Here is a 12754-nt window from a genome sequence, read left to right on the forward strand (position 1 = left end):
GTTAAATTATGTTTTGTTTCCTCTATTAAAATATATAAGTAAATTAATTCCTTATATTAGACCAAAATGTAAACTGATTTTTCTGTTAAAAATTCTATCAATTTCTATTGTTAAAAATTGATTATTGTACATCAAAATGAGATATGCACGACCCTTCACGTATAACTATCTAGTTATTTTGTCAATCAAGTCACTAATAGTATAAATGGATGAAATTTTAACAAAAATGACTATTTGCTTTTTGATTTAACATAGAAAAACTAATTTGTCTATTTTCTAAGTAAATGAGACAAAATACAATTTGACTTCTAGAACAAGAGTTTTATTGAGGAGCTAGCTAGCTTTCACCCTCTATCAGGTCCCTATCTCAACCACGTGGTCCAATTCATCTATCCCCGTGCTCTCTAAATTTCAAACAAGACATCTATGAATATCTCTTTCTAATAGTGAATTACACTTGACACTTTTCCCTAACATTTCTCTTTTTAATCATTATGTTTGAATCAATCCCGAACCTAAATTGATCCAAACCTAAATAGATTTGAACCCGAAACGAGCCAAATCTGTAATAAACCAACTTGGAAACACAAGTCTTAAAGTTGAATGACTTGAACCCATGACGAGTCTACCTATGTTCATTAAAATGAATTATGAATGGAGATGAGAATGAAGAAATTAAGAGAGATAAAGGATTAAAGATAATATACCATATAGACAGATAATGAATGACGATCGTTCAAGATGAAGATTTGATATGAGGATATTCACTGTTAGTTTCATCCTCCTCCATTACATCATTATGGTTTCGATCCTCATTAGCCTGCTTACTACTCCCCTCTGTCTCTGCATCCGATATTGAACCACTCTTAGCAGCTACTTCGTTGTTATTTTCATCGTTGCTGTCAGTACAATCCTCAGTGTCTGAGTCAGAAATAAAACTCTGTTTAGTCCTCTGTTGATCAAGATCATCAGTAGTAGCACCCAGAAATTGCTCCTTTAAATCAGGAGCCACAATCCCAATCATCTCACTTAATGCTTGAAGTTCGACAATACGTCTGGAAGGAGTAGCCTTGGAAGACGGTGTACTTTGGCTCTCAGCTACCATACCACTAGAATCATGGAGAGCTAAGAGAGCCATGACACAATCATCATTGTTGTCCTCAATTTTAGGGGATTCCTTTTCTCCGTGGACAGAGGGATTAGTACTATAAGCCCAACTACCCAAAACTTCAGAAGCTAAAAGCTCTGCTGTTTTAATTGTGCCTCCAGGTTCTGTGTCTGCCACCGAATTTTGAGTCTTGTAATGTTTATTTGACTGAGAATGTATGGAAGCATCCGAACGAGTTGTTTGAATTTGATTGTTGCTTTCATGTGCATCAGTTTCACAATCAAACTGCATTGTATCTCTGCCTAAAGTTCCACACCTGTTTAAATCAACATTTCGTTCAACCTCGATTCCCAAGCTTTCAGTTTCAAGAACACGCTCAGTTCCAATGGTATCTCCTTCATAAACAGGAGCTGTACCAACACCATCTATGTCAGAACCAAAGCCACCTTTAACAAAAGGATCGACACTCGTAAATTCTGCCTCCTGAGTGTTTTCACCAACTTCTTGACTTTTTATGCCACAGTCATTCTTCTTAGTAGCACTGACTTCATCACTAGAACTATCAACCCTCTGAGCTGAAGTACTGGAGCCTGCCTTTGTGGCACCGTTCCTATTGTAGCCGGTAGCAGTCTTTTCTCTGCCTATGGTTCTATAGGTGGTCATGTTAGGAGCATTTAGGTCATATCAACAGAAGTATTCTCATCTTCCAGAGTTCTCTGTATTGGCTTCAGTTGTTCCTGCTGCTTTGCAAACAGTATGTAGATTTCCTCGGTTGTGGAATAGAATGCTCGTAGCTGAGTTTCTCTGCAAAGCAACCACACAAATATCACCATCTAAATGAAAAACTCCACAAGATGTTTGAACAGCATCCATGTTAACACACACAATATTAAAAAAGGATCAAACCTTGATCAGTAAGATGCTTAGGACCAACAGTGCAACTAAAGATCAAACAATTGCTATTGTCATAGAAATCATACCGAAGCATAATTCTTTCCCTAGCACCTTTCAGCCTCCTCTTTTCATAATCAAGATCCCGCATTGCAGCATTTATTTCAAGCTCAAGAGCAAAAACTTTACTCCATACTTCTTCTCGGGTTGCCTGCTACCAACAGTAAAGGAAACCTCAGCTTAACAATACAGTAACTCAGTAAACATGACAACACCGAGGTCTACAATACCCAGATTGATTTATTATTTAATAGATTAAGTTGTATCTAAACTGATCTGTTATGCCTTCAAAAGCTACTGGTACAAACCAGATTTACTTGAAGATTTAAGAAAGTGTGATAGCGAGTTATCAACAAATTAATAGACAATCTCAATCTTGAGCAGCAGAGTGAATGGCATATAGTCCATATCATACAAGATAACATCTTAAATAAGTAAAAATAATATAATATAAAATTATACCTTCTCAGTCTCAAGATGTTTCCTCAATCCTTTAATTTCATGTTCAAGTTCTTCCACTTGCTGCTCAAAAGCACATTAAATGTCAGATTTAGAAAAATCTATTTGCATATGTCTGTCCATATGGACAGGAACAAAAAAGAAAAAGGGTTTACTTTTCTTGCATTTGCTGAGGCCTGTTTTGCTTCAGAAACTTGAGCTTCTAGTTGGCGAACCTTATTATCAGAGTTGACCAATTTCTACCTAGTGTCTTCCTGAAGTCGATAAAGGAATTAAGACACAAGCCCTTCAAAATTCAGATTAAAAAGTGGTATCATATGTGTAAATTCAAAATCAAACAGCAATGCAGATAATACTAGTCTGGACACCAGATCTTCCACTTGTGTCGAGCTCTTTCCCAGTGATTCCTGAGAATTGTGATGCATAACATTTCATTTCTTAGTTCCATTGATATAAATTACACATGAAGGACATCCAAGTAAGCAAGCAAAAGACAGTAGTCTGACTTCAAGCTTATTAATTGCTTCTTCTAGCTCTTTTTCTCGTTTTAAAGCAATATCTGACAGTCTTTGCAGTTCCTTTTGAGATTCTGACTGCGCTCTTTGCACTGCTGCTTTTAAATCAACAACGGCCTTTTCTCGTTCTTCTCGTCTTTGATCTCGCTCTTCCTCTAACTGAACCTTGAGTTCAGCTATAGATGCCTTCTGATTGAAAATATGAAATTAAGCCATCATATCTTCTATTCTATTTGGTGCCATAAATTGACTAAAAGTAAAAAAGCCAACAGCAACTCATTACTTACTTCATTATTCTTTCATTTGCTTCAGTACATGACTGCATGGAAGCACTAAATCTTTCATTAAGGTCTTCAATAGCACGCTTTTGTTCAGCTGATACCCTACTGACCTCTATAAGCTTCTTCTGTTTAACATCCAGCAAAATTTTCATTTCTTTGATTTGATCAAGGTATGAATTTGCAACTGATTCTTTTATCTCTTTGATTTCTTACAGAAACAGATTAGAATATATCTAAATTACCAAGGATCCAAATAAATAGCAGCAACTTGTCAAATTGAAGAAATGGCACCAATCTCAGAAAGAGCTCCAAGAAATATCATAAACACTTTATTCACCATTGCACATTAACTTTCTCTTTGTTAAAGGTCATTTCTAGCTGAACTTAGCTATAGCAGACTGATTGTTAACAAAAGATAAAATATGAATATAATATAATTTAATGTTGCAAGCAGGTTTAACCACCATTCACAATAACTGCATGAAATCAAAGTAGGGTGCTGCATCAATTGAATTTATGCCATTAAAAGAACCATGGTATCCAGTAACATAGGCACTCAGCAATACCAACTTAAAGATAGACATAAATCAGAGAGAAAGGTTAGAGTCTGTCAGAAGAGCATACATTCTCATGACGCTCAACGGTTGCACAATTTCATTACGCAATTTATCTATTGCAAGCACTTGATCTTCTAATTGCTTCCTCAATTCCTGCAATCAGTTTTATTACTATTTATTGTGTGATGGAACTCAAAGGTTTGATGGTTTGAGCAATCAGAAGACTCATGAATCCAAAATAGGATACCTTGTTTGACCGTTGAAGACTCCGAAAATCATCAAGAGATATAGGACCCTCAGGAGCACCAATGTCAATACCTTTTTGTCTCTTGTTTTCACAAGTAAGTTCATCTACATGATAAGGGGCAATTGTTTCAGGTAGTAGTAGCTTAGTATCTCTTTCTTCAATAAAAACCAACAAAATTATGAAAGCTCCGAAAAGAAAGTAATGAATTTCGAAGATATACCCACTTTTTGTTTTGCACATGCACCTTCCACCGATAGAGCCAACTTAAGAGCATCTCTATATACGAAGGCAAAAGCAAGTTCTGCATCCAAAAAGGGTAATTGCTTACTGTGAAAGACGGTTCAAGCATTGAACCTCAATTGAATTGAAAGAAATAAAAGAAAAGTTCATTGATGATATAGATAATAGTAGTACCATGATGTGGAGGAGCATTAAATGAAATGATGTCACCATGTTGAACTTTCAACTCAGGACTATTCTTCCTCAACCTCTCTCAATTAAAAAACGTCCCATTCACACTACAAATACGCATAACACAATCAGAACCCGAAAACTACAAAAAATCCCCACAAAAGAAAACACAAACAGAACAATAACCTCATATCCTTTAAGTAAATAGATACATCACAGTTCAACAACTGCTCATCATGCTCACTCTCTTCCCATATATTTTGCAATGTTTCATACTAACCCAGCGTGATTCAATTCGAAAACTCATATCCTCCACTAATCTGCCAATCCAGTGCTCATCTGCACTCAAAAGCATATTCATACCTAAGGAAACAAAAAATAATCTCTTCATCAGTCTTTCACTTACATAATACAATTTTAACATATATTCATGTCAAGCTTAAACGTAATTTCAAAAAGATGATTCACAATATGATCTAAACAAAATGGTTGAAAATTTACTAAAATTTTGAAATTTTACTACTGAAATAAAATGGTTAAAATATGTCATAAATCCCTGTACTCTTCGTAGATTTGAAATTTAATCACTGTACTTCTATTTTTAGGAATTTAGTCCCTCTCAGGTCCAATTATTAACTCTGTTAAGATTCGTTACAACATCATCATCATTTTTCAGTTAAATTTCTACTAAGTGAATTTTTTTTAACAAATTTAACCAAAAAAATTATCAATATTAACAATTGTACTTGAATTTTGAAATTCAAAAAGTAGAATAACTAAATTCCTGGAAATAAAAGTGCAGGACTACATTCCAAATTTGTGAAAACTACAAGGACCTAAGGCATATTTCAACCAAATAAAATTGAGGGAGAGAAAGGACCTGAGGGCTTTTACGGGCATTGTTAGAGATAGCGGTGAGGAAGCCCCAAACGTTGGGATCGTAAGTAGGGAAAGGCTGAGAGGAGATATTGGCGGCAACGGAGAGTATGAATTGCTTGGCATCCACAAGCTTCGAAGACGGAGAGGTGTCGACCTGCTTAGCTGGTGCCGGTGCCGGTGCCGATTGAGGCACATTGTCTTAGGGGCTTTGACTGTGCTTTGAAGAAATTGAGGTATCCGGTTTTTCAATTTCATTAGTAGCCATTGATGAGAGTGGAGTAGACTGAGTCAACAAATGAAGTAAAATAAAAATGGGGGGATTTTGAAACCCTAACTACTTTTTTATAGTAGCGGGATTCTTCTTGTTGCGTTAGACGGAAGCTTGTTTTGGAAGACTCTTCTCTTTTTGTTAAAATATATTTTAAGTACTTGTACTCTTTATATATTTACAATTTAGTCCACATACTTTTATCTCTCGATTTTAAAAATGCAAGTGGAATTGTTAATATTTTTATAATTCTTCTATAAATTTCAGATTCATTACAACATCACTTTCTTTTTTGTTTTATGTCTACCGAGTTAGTATTTTGTTTAGGAATAATATAATTTTTTGCCCTTTAACTTGACAACTAGGTCCACTTTGGTATCTGTATATTTTTTGTCGACTTTAGTCCTTAAACTTAGAATCTAGTTCCATTTTTGTCCTTGAAGTTGGATTTTTTCAAGATTTGATAATGTGATCGTTGTTACTACAATAAGACTGATTTTAACGGACTAAGAATTGATTGATATAACTATCCAAACAAAGGGGTTGAATCGATTGACTCATAAATTACTTGAAATTGGTAAAAATAAAAAATTGGGACAAAAATCGACAGTTGAACAAGTTGAACCGGTTTAATAATTTTTTAGGTTTGTATGAATTTTTAATTTTTTATATAATTATTATTGTTCCAATGGTCAAACTGGTCAAACTGGTTGAATCAGGAATTGATAGTCTAATCTGTTCAACTATTAGTCCGGTTATTAAAACACTAAATGCGACACTTTGAGTCTACCACACTACTTGAGAATTTATATAGTTTTTTAAGGCATAATGACTAATTGGGCTCTCCAATTTTATAAAAAAAAATCATTTTAACCATCTATTTAATTTTTCGCCTCTTTTAGCCCTTAAACTTGTATTATTTGTCAAATCATCCAAAAATGGATGGAAAAGTTAACCTTTGTTAACTTTGTTGACGCAGCATACATGTGGATTGCCATTGTATGCCACATTTACAATGAATTAATATTTTAAAATTATAAAAAATATATAAAAATTTTAAAAATATATTATATATTATATATATTTTAATATTTTTAAAATTTTTAAAAAATAATTAATTGCTAACATGGCATACAATTGCAATCTATGTGTATTCTATGTCAGCAAAGTTAACAAACATTAACTTTTCTATTCATTTTGGGATGATTTGACAAACAATGCAAGTTCAAGGGCTAAAAGAGGTAAAAAAATAAATGAAGGGCTAAAATTGTAACACCCCTAACCCGTATCCATCACCGGAACAGGGTTACGGAGTATTACTAGAATTAATAGATCAAATTCAGATATTTCATATTATTTAACATTCATGTAAGATATTATTCTTAAAGTCCCTTATTTAAGCCCTCGATGCCCAAAGCATACATTAGAAACAAGTCGGGACTAAACTAGGTACTCAGAGAATTTTTCGCAAAATCTCAAAATTTTTTAAGGTGCAGGGGACACACGCTCGTGTGGGCATTTGAAATAGGGCACACGGCCATGTCCCAACCTGTGTCCGTACCTGTGTAACTCTTTGACTTAGGTCACACAGCCAAGTCACCCGCCCGTGTGATAGGTCGTGTGTAGGTACAGGGGTCACACGGCTGAGCCACACGCTTGTGTACCATGCCGTGTGATCAATTTTAAGCATTCTGTTCTGAAATTTTAAAGATGCAAGGGACACACGCCCGAAACATATGCCCATGCACTAGGCCATGTGTCACACACGGCTGAGACAAACGCCTGTGTCTCTACTTGTGTGGACAAAATAAGGTCATTTCCGAGCTTTATTTCTCACCCAAAGTTGCCTTCCATCTACATAAACACTTAAACATATTCTCAAGCCAAACTAAGACATTTATACCAAGCCAAAAATCAAGTCTTATGCATGACATACGACTTCATAAATCTATATATCCAAACTTACTTATTTGACCAAAATGCATATAAACATACTTATGAAGTTTACTATCAATTAACCATACTAAACACTCATATCAAACATGACATTATCTCATATATTTATATCAAAACACATTCATCATAAGCCATTCCAATGGCTAATTACAACCAAAACATTTATATGCCAAGATTGGCTATTTATATCAATACATGCCATTATAACCAAAATTAATTTACTATTTATACCGAAATAAGCCGATAGATAGTGTGATGTGTCTCCGACTAGCTTCCAACCTACTATAAAACAGAGTAAGCATTTAATGCTTAGTAAGTTCGTATACCATGAAATAAACTTACCATCCATTTACATTTAAGTTAAGCATACAAAATGCATCCAAGCAATTTGGCTAATAGCCTAAACATACAACTTCATCAACATGTTAGTCATGTATTTTATGTCAATATCAAGAATCAGGGATGAGCTCATCAATATCAAATTTCCATTTATTTCGTGTATATATAAGTAACATTTCATCTTGAATTCATTTATTTTCTCATATTAGGATTTTGCCCGTTGAATCATTTAAAATATTGATGGATACCCGGGTAGTACACATGAAGTGTATGAATCAGTAATCCGTTAATTCATATTCAGGAGTGATCATTAAAGTACATAATCGGGAAGCCCTTTCTCAAGCCTTATAATGGGAAGCTCATGTGAGCCATGTAACGGGAAGCTTATCTGGGCTATATAACAAGAAGCTCATAAGAGCCATAATCAGGAAGCTCATGCGAGCCAATAATGGGTAGCTCCAAAAAGCCATTAATGGGAAGCTCCGGATAGCTATATATCGGGAAGTTCAACCTAGCCATATTGGGAAGCTTCGGAGAGCCATTAATCAAGAAGCTCACAGAGAGCCTTTAAGTAGGAAGCTCACGAAGAGCCATATATCGGGACGCTCATATGAGTTGTGGTGTGTCTACAACACATGCAGAATCACAACCACTCGGGATGCTCCAAAGAGCTATTAATGGGAAGCTTCAAGAACCATATAATGGAAAGTTCAAGAAGGCTAATAATGGGACGCTCTTTCAAGTTGTGGTGTGTCTACAACACATGCAGGACAACAACCTGTAACACCCCCTACCCGTATCCGTCGCCGGAACAGAGTACGAGGCATTACCGAGGAGTACAAAACACTTACAGATAATTTAAATATATTTTCATAACAACTTGTCTTGATTTCATACTATTTCATATTTAAGCTTTACTCACCAAAGTATTTGAAATATCATCTTTATGCAAATAGCACACATGAGTTACATAATTCTATAGTTACGAATGAACACATTTATCAAACATATTCCACATTCATATATCAATGTCTTACATTTCCATATATCAATAACAATCATTTTTCTTGTTTTTCAGATAATTATGTGTAACCATTGATAAGCATGTAATTCACTGTTTCTTCCTGCCAATCACAATTTCAAATGAAAAATTCGTGTGAATCAGCTCAACCTCATTAGGTGTTTAAATTCTGTCACTTTGATTCACATACTCATAATTTACTAACATATCCTGTCAAACACAATCTCTGAATGATAAAATCACATAATTGAGCTCAATAATAATAATGATAACATTACTTACATTTTTTTTCCACATGTTACATTTATGACTTACCAACTTGTCCATGCAAGGAACAGCTTACGGATTTGAGTACATCGTGATCTGAAGCCCGAAATCTAGCTGAAGCACATAAGTGCTAAACGGAAGCCCGGAGGCTAACTGAAGCACATAAGTACTAAACGGGAGCCCGGAGGCTAACTGAAGCTCATTAGAGCTCAACTGAAACCCCAAAAGGGTTAACTGAAACTCATATGAGTTAATGGAAGCTCGTAAGAGCTAAACGGAAAGCAAACACGAGAATTCACAACAAATGATGAATCTCGGTTTACTTGGGTAATTTACCGTTAATTCATCTTTTTCACTGAAAGATTGTACTCATTTCCTGCGTTCCGTTCCTCCGAAATTCTCAGTTTAATTTCATAACTTTTGTACATAATTTACTTATTTTCAACAATTAACATACATAAATATTAATCACCATTCATAAAATAATATTGAAATTTAATAATATTAACAAATGGTCACTAAATTTAGTTATATAAACTCACAAGTTCAATTTTTGTATTATAGCGATAATCATAATTTCATAATAAATATTCCAAATAAAACATTATATCGTTTCTAATACAACACTTATCGATTATAATCGGGCATGTGATCAATTTATACACGAGTCATTCATATATTTTTGTATATTTTCCTCCTCCTCTCCATCCACATCCTTAGTATAAACAACACACTTGTAGGTAACATTATCTATAATTTTCACTATCTACTTATGTGAATATTCAAGTTGTCTATCTGTGTCATAGTCACTAAATTATTTTTATCTTGAGCTACAGAACTCAAAATTAAGATCCATAAATTTTACCAGAAACTAGATTTACATATCTTCTTACCATAAAATTTTCATAATTTTTGGTTGGGCCAATTAATACAGTTTATTCATTGAAGTCTCCCTTGTTCTGCTGTCTGACAGTTCCGATCCTTCTTCACTAAAAATTAATTATCTCCTCGTACAGGATTCGAATGATATTTCTGTTTGTTTCTCTTGAAAATAGACTCATTCAAGATTCTAAACATATAAATTTAAGACCCTAATTATTTTTATCTAATTTTTTATGATTTTACAAAGTCAGAACAGGGGAACCCGAAATCATTCTGACCTTGTCTCACAAAATTTATCATATCTCATGATTTACAACTCCGTTGCTTACATTATTTCTTCTATAAGAAACTAGACTCAATAATATTTAATTTCATATTTTATTCATCCTCTAATTCCATTTCTACAATTTTTGGTGATTTTTCAAAGTTAGACTACTGCTGCTGTCCAAAACAGTTTTAGTGCAAAATGTTGATTTCCATTTTGCCCCAAATTTCACAATTCATACAATTCAGTCCTTGCTCAATTGACCCCTCAATTAAGATAATTTTCTCAATTAATACTTTTTCTAAACATTATAAGTTATTTCATAACTATTGAATTTCATAATTTCCACATAAAACTCTAACTTCAAACTCTTTTACAATTAGGTCCCAAACATTCACTTTCTATTCAATTCTTACAATAAAATTAACATATAAACAATTTAAAGTTATAATTCCATGCCAAATCATCATAAACTTCCAGCACATATGTATAGAAATTTTCAATTTCTTTCATAGAATCAAAAACTAATGAATTCAACAATAGGACCTAGTTGTAAAAGTCACAAAACACAAAACTTTCAAGAAATAATCAAGAATTGAACTTACTTGAAATAAAAATATGAAAAACCAGCTTAATAGAACTCTTACATGGCGTTTTTCTGATGAGAATGCAGAAAAATAAAGAGAAATCTAGATAATTCCACTTTAGTCCTAGCTTTATTAAGTAAATTTTGCAATTTTCAAATTTTACCCTTAATTCTCCTTATTTTCTTGCTGATTTCATGCCCTTGCCGTCCAGCCCAAATAGAATTTGGGTCTATTTTCCTTTTAAACCCTCTTTCTTTTATCAATTAAGCTATTTATCATTTCCCACAATTTTGCATTTGATACAATTTAGTCCTTTTTGTTCAATTAACTATCAGAACTTTAAAATTTCTTGACGAAACTTTAATACTAACATATTAACACTCCATAAATATTTATAAAAATATTTATGGCTCGATTTAAAATTATCGAGGTCTCGTTACCTCATTTTCGATTCTAATTATTTTAATATTTATTTTTAGTACACTATTCACTATTTTAAATTTTTTCCTAACTTCACATTTAATTTATACTCACTAAATTAATAATATTTCCTACTCATTTGTCAGATTTAATGATCTCGAATCACTGTTCCGACACCACTGAAAATTAAGCTGTTACACAACCAATACGAGAAATCTTATATCCATCGAATTTCATTTATTCAATCGAGACTTGATGTTTGTTAGTCATTGTTGGATATAATATTAATTTCATATTCATAGCAACAATATAATCACATAGACAACATTTAATTCAAGCATATAAATATATACAATTTAGTTACATTAACTTACATTGACAAGTGTTTGTGAATTGTAATCTACTAATTTGATACTTTTTCTTTTTCTCGATCCAATTCCGTATTTGGTCTATCTGAATCTATATGAGTAAATTTAACTCAATTTAATACAATTCATATTCAATTCAATCCAATCCAATTCACGTCTTAGGCAAAATTACCATTTTGCCCATATACTTTTTATTTAATTACTATTTCGTCCCTGAGCTCGGAAAATGAAATTCATGCAATTTAATCCTTGTTCCAAGCCTAATCGATTTTTATATGTCACAATAGTAGCCCATGTATTTCATAAAATTTAAAATTTTTCCATGAATTTTATAACTTTTTAATTTAGTCCCTAAATCACAATTTCATCAAAATTCACTTTACAAAAGTTGTTTATCTATCAAAAACCTTTCATTTTATACCATAAATTTCATATTTCATACATATTAATCCATGGAAAAACTTTAATACTTTGATAACTTTACAAATTAATCCCCGAGATAGCTAAATTAAGCTATTACGATCTTGGAAACATAAAAATTACTAAAAACGGAACAAGATTACTTACACAATTAAGCCAAGTAAGCTTGCTTGAGTTCTCTTCTCTTAGCTAGGGTTTCCATGTATTTTGATTTTAGGAAAGATGATAAATGATGATATTTTGTTTTATTTTTATTATTTATCATCTTTCCAATTTTATCCTTTTCTTTTCTTAATTTTCCATTGATGAATCATCATACTTATCTACTAACTCCTCTTAATGGTCTATTTACCATATAAGGACCTCTGATTTTGAATTCCATAGCTATTTGATACTTATAGCTACTAGAACTCAACTTTTGCATTTCATGCAATTTGGTCCTTTTATCAATTAAATACGTAATCGGTAAAATTTTCTTAATGAAATTTTCATACAATATTTCTATCATAATTCAGACCATAAAATAATATTAAAATAATTTTTCTTTTTAGAC

The 12754-nt window shown here is 32.9% G+C and overlaps 1 pseudogene; it reads right to left on the reverse strand.

The window, feature by feature from the left end:
- Positions 1-667: 667 nt before the first annotated feature.
- LOC121203157 (myosin-3-like) lies at positions 668-5772 on the reverse strand (annotated as a pseudogene).
- Between the last annotated feature and the right edge of the window lie 6982 nt (positions 5773-12754).

The sequence above is a fragment of the Gossypium hirsutum genome, chromosome A12, assembly GCF_007990345.1.
Source record: "Gossypium hirsutum isolate 1008001.06 chromosome A12, Gossypium_hirsutum_v2.1, whole genome shotgun sequence".
Taxonomy (NCBI): domain Eukaryota; kingdom Viridiplantae; phylum Streptophyta; class Magnoliopsida; order Malvales; family Malvaceae; genus Gossypium; species Gossypium hirsutum.